Source organism: Peromyscus eremicus, chromosome 17, assembly GCF_949786415.1.
Source record: "Peromyscus eremicus chromosome 17, PerEre_H2_v1, whole genome shotgun sequence".
NCBI classification, from domain to species: Eukaryota; Metazoa; Chordata; class Mammalia; order Rodentia; family Cricetidae; genus Peromyscus; species Peromyscus eremicus.
The window spans coordinates 41,429,125-41,434,744 of NC_081433.1; the positions used below are offsets into that span (position 1 = coordinate 41,429,125).

At 36.0% G+C, this 5,620-nt stretch overlaps 1 pseudogene; it reads left to right on the top strand.

Moving 5' to 3' along the window:
* Nucleotides 1-2,950: 2,950 nt before the first annotated feature.
* On the top strand, nt 2,951-3,937 carry LOC131894714 (T-complex protein 1 subunit zeta-like; annotated as a pseudogene).
* Nucleotides 3,938-5,620: the final 1,683 nt, after the last annotated feature.

Below are 5,620 nucleotides of genomic sequence, written 5' to 3' on the forward strand. Positions count from 1 at the left end.
TGAGTTCGAGGCCAGCCTGGGCTACCAAGTGAGTTCCAGGAAAGGCGCAAAGCTACACGGAGAAACCCTGTCTCGGAAAAAAAAAAAAAAAAAAAAAAAAAAAAAAAAAAAAAAAAAGATTGTACTCTGTACCAGGAGAAATCAAAATCAAATAACTACTAAAAAGTCATTTAAATAATTAGTAGCTTAAATTACTTTTAAAACGTGTTACTGTCTTAGCATATTACTATACACTAATATTCAAGGTGAGAGAGATGATACAATGCATACTAATAGTTACAATTAATTTAGGGCATGCTATGTAGCAATTTGTTCTCTAAAATTTGTAGGGAACATTTTGATTATGTATGAAAGTTTCTTTCTGACTATGAGAGCTGTTTAATATTTAAATGTAGGTAAATGATGTTTAGGTATTTTAGTTGCTAAGGTGTTCACCTCTTTTGTAACAGTGGCTATAAATATCAGAGCAATGCCACATAAGAATTCAAATGCAATGTTTAACCAGTTGTTCAGCTCTCTGATTTATGAATGCACGTGTATCAGTTCTTTGCCATTGTCAGTAGTGTTTATTAGTTTGTTATGATAACCTCCCAGAAAGTCTCAAGATACAAAGTAAATAACTGTGTATTCCTTTATGACAGTCACCTTATATGTGCAGTTATGTCTTACACCCAGCTGTGCCAATACTGGAGAAAGATAGAAAGACACAATTATAGTCCTAAAATTAACCTTATACTCAAGTGATTCTATGTGACAGATTAGTGAATAGAAGGATGGTTTGCATATACCCCCGATTTTGTTAGTTTGCATGCAAGCAGCATCTAACGAAACGATCTGATATATTGTCATAAAGAAGGCACAAAGGGGTCCTTTGCAACTCTGTTGTCAAGTACCACCTCTCTAGTCAGTAAACATTTTACTGCTTCTCCTGATGCATGGGTGCACTGAGGCTCTGCGGCCAGCATTATTTAGTATTATTTCCATATGTTCGTAGTCACATACTTTAATGGGAACTATGATATATAGCAAAGTAGTCTGGGTGACATCTGATAGCAATCTTGGAGTCAATAAAAAGAACAGCACTTTAAGAGAAGAATGAGTAAACCCTAGCTTTAGGAGCAAGAAAAAGAATATTATAAAAGATTTAAAAGCAAGGTATAGGTTTCCCGGTCCACAAGCCATTTACTACAGCAATAAAATCAGTGTGCGACTCTATTGTGAAGATTTGTCTATGGACTATTGTATGGCTATTTGTTTAGGCAGATGGCAGAACATTACCATTTAAGAATGATTTTCCAAGTTTGCATTTCTTGAATATTGCAAAAGAAATAAATTTTAAAAAGGATATTAGTGCAGAATAAAAGAATTTCAGCCATATTATTCCCACTGAAAGCCTCTAGATTGATCAGAGCATTAAAAAGATAAAAACTTATAAAATGACTATTAAAATAAGTTCACAATTTTTCTCATTGTGAATATCTTTTCAGCTTCTTAACTTACAGTCCGCCAGAATTGGTACTGATTGGGTTGCCTAAGTACCTCTTATAATTCCTTTGATGGATATTGAGAGAACACTCCAAAATATACATGACTTTATACTAACTGTGGACTGAGATAGTAAAGGGTTTTTTTTCCCTTGTTTCTTCTTTCTACCTGTAGTTTTGTATAATTTCAAAATTGAGTTCTCTCTATAAATATAAAAACATAGATGTATATGATTCAAAGTATACCCTTTCAAAATAAAACTAGTGGATATTTCAAAGTAACAAATTGTAAGAAATTAAGAGCTGGCACACAGAGAGAAATTCATATTTATTGCAAAAAAATATTCACCAAATAAGGATGATTTAAGAGGATGAAAATTTCAGATAGAACTCTTATGATTAACAGAATTGTAATTATAATCAATTTTCACTTGTTTTCAGCAGTGGTCAGCACAGCTAGGAGAAAATACACCTACTAGTCATGGCCAGTTATTGTGGAGGAAGAAGAATGAGTCAGTGGCAGCTGGAAAAGATAATATCTTCAACAAGTGTTGTTAGTGAAACTGGATGGCAGCATGTAGAATATGCATAGATGCATACTTATTGCTGTGAACAAAACTTAACACCCAATAAATCAAAGACATCAACTTAAAACCAGACACACTGAAGTTGATAGAAACGAAAGTGAGAAATACCCTTGAACTTATTGACACAGAAGACGCCTTTCTGGACAGAACACTGTTAGCACAGATACTAAGATCAACACTTAATAAATGGGACCTCATGAAACCAAGAAGCTTCTGCATGGCAAAGGACACCATCATTTGTACGAAAACCTAAACCTACATAATGGGAAAAGATTTTTTTCCAACCACACACCCAACAGATGGCTAATATCAAAATATATAAAGAACTAAAAAAACAAACCCAAGATTAAAAAACCCCGTTAAAAAGGGGTACAGATCTTAACAGAGATATCTCAAAAGAGGGAACTCAAATGGCTGAGAAACACTTAAAAAAGGTCCAACATCCTTAGCCATCAGAGAAATACAAATCAAAACTACTTTGACATTTCAACTTACAACAGTTAAAATGGCTAAGATTAATACAACAAATGACAGTTAATGTTGATAAGGATATGGTGTAAGGGGAACACTTATATATTGCTGGTAGGGATACACACTTATGCAACCATAATGGAAATCAGTGTGGTGGTTTCTCAGAAAGATAGGAATTGATCTAACTCAAGATCCAGCTATATCAGTTACTCATAGATATATATCCAAAGATTGCTTCATCCTATTGTTTAGACATTTGCTCAACCGTGTTCATTGTTGCTCTATTCATAATAGCTACAAGTTAGAAACAATTGGGATGTGCCTCAACAGAAGAATGGGTAAAGAAAATGTGTAACATTTACAGAATGGAATATTCTATTGAAAAAAATGTAATTCACAGGCAAATTAATGGAACTAGAAAAAAAAACTCAGCCTATTTCTGAGGGCCATCACCCCAGAATCATAACTAAGGGATTTGAAGCTCCAAAGGAAAAGGGCCTCATGATTTGGGGAAAAAAATCAATGTAAGCAGAAAGATGGGCAGGGAAACACTTATCCAGGTTCCAGATCATCTCTACAAAGTTGGCATCCATGCAAAACGTGAAGACGTCTTAACAGAGGCTGTGGTAGATTCCATTTTGACCATGAAGGAATCAAAGAAGCCCATTGACCTCTTTATAGTTGAGATCATAAGGATGGAGCATAAATATGAAACTGATATGAGTTTAATCATGGGGCTTGTTTTGGATTGTGGAGAATAGCATACTGATATGAAGAATAGAAAATGCTTACATCCTCACGTGAAATGTGCCCTTAGAATATGAGAAAACAGAAGTGAATTTTGGGTTTCATTACAGGAGTACAGAAGATGGAGGGACAATCTGTAAATGCTGAAAGAAAATTCACTGGAAACAGAACAAAAACAATAACAGAACTGAAAAAGAAAGCCTGTAGTGATTAAGAAACAGAATTTGTTGTGATTCATGAAAAGGGGGTTGACCCTTTTTCCTTAGATGCCCTTGCCATAGAAGATATTGTAGCTCTGAATAGAGTCAAAAGGAGTAAAATGGAGAGGGTGACATTAGCTTGTGGTGAGGTAGTGACTTTCGTTAGTAATCTAACCCAGACTGGGATGTGCTGGGCTTGTCTGTGAGTGTACTCTGGGCAAAATGAACATCACCTTTAACTGAGATTTGGCACAGTACCCATCTGTCACATGACAGGCTAAGGACCAAATAAACACATACTGACTCAAATTAAGGATACAATAAGTTATGGCTTATGGGCTATCCATTTGCTATTGAAGATGGTTGAGTTTTCCCAGGTGCTGGTGCGGTAAAAGAGGCAATGGCAGGAGAGTTCCAATGTCCTCTCTACAAGGTCGAAGAAGTCTGATTTGTAACAGAGTCAGTTACACTACAGAAAATGTGGGGGAGGATATGTTATTTTTGTCCAGGGTTCAAATAGTTTCAAAAGGAATTTCTCTTTCCACATTAAAAAAAGTACAGGGCATTGGACACTTGTTCAAATTATAGTATTGTAAATCCTTACAGGGTTTTTGTTTGTTTAGTTTTTTGTTTGTTTGTTGCACTGAATGTGCCCCCATAAAGCAGTTTCTTTTTATCTACTGAACAAAGATGTCTTAACTTCAGTGATACAAAATTACATATTAAGATAAACACCTCATTACTTGGTTCCTTAGATTCTTGCTAATGTAAGGCACCACTGGGCCCCATATGGTTTTTCATAGGTGTCTCTAATAAATACTCAGTGGTAAAGCTACTGGATCTTTCACACTTTTGAAAGAGCTGCTAAAATATTGCCCTCAGAAAAGTTAATAATTGCCATCACTGGAGGCTGTAGCAGGAGGACCGCAAATCTGAAGCACAACATTTCCAGACAACATGGAAATCACAAAAGGCAGACCCAGTGGTAAGGGTAATGGCCGAAAGAAAGATAGCTGAAGAATAGGGACTAGTGTGAAACACAAGAATTTTAGCTCATTTTTAAACCTTTACGCCTTATCCTTTTGCATCATGCCTATGACAAGCCATCTTCCATCATCAGAGAAGCCAATGGGAGCAAATACAGAGACTGACAGCCAGATATTGTGCAGAAAATGAGAGACCTTGGAACACTAGGTTTTATACTTGATATCTTCGTCAAATCGTTCCCTACAGGGCTCATGAAAACATGTGAAAGAGGACATGGAAAGAGTCTAAAAGTCAGAGAGGGTGGGGGAAACCAAGAAAACAAGGCCTCTAAATCAGCAGGATCAATGAGTATATGAACTCACAGGGACTGAGACAACATGCACATGGCCTGAAGGGGTCTTTACCAGATGGGATAATAGAGTTAAAAGTGGACATTTGCTATCACCACCCATAACCCAGAAGTTGTCTTCAATTGATACCACTTGAAAATGGAAGTTTAGTTTCCTTTAAGGCAGTTTCACTGGAGAAACAAACTACTCTTAGTGGTAGGCTGCATGCCCACTAGTAGATGGCCAACAGAGAACAAATTCAACAGCATCAGTGAAAGCTCCTTGCCTCATAATATTATGTCAGGATTTCTTTTTTATTTCTCTCATTTTTATTTTATTTTCCCCTCTAGTTTTGTTGGTATTGCTGTTGGTGGTGGTGGTGTATATGTGTGTGTGTCGGTGTGTGTTTGTGTATGTGTATATGTGCATCTCATGGTTTTCAATTTAGTGTTTTTATTAGATTCCCGAGTGAATGAACATGTCTCTCTCTCTCTCTCTGTGTGTGTGTGTGTGTGTGTGTGTGTGTGTGTGTGTGTATTTCTTGTGCTTTTTATTGAGTTTTTTTTTTCTTTCTGTTTGCTTACTTTGTTCTATTATGATATATTTGTTTTGGTTTTAGCATATTATATTATATTGTGCTTCATTGTTGTCCCTTAGAAGCCTGTCTGTTTTCTTATGATAGACAGAAAGGGCATGGATCCAGATGTGGTGGGAGGGGACTCGGAGGAGGGGGTGGTGGAATATAATCAATATATATTATGTGAAAAAAAAACTATTTTCAATAAAAAATAAAGCCCATAGAAAGAAGATTAAAG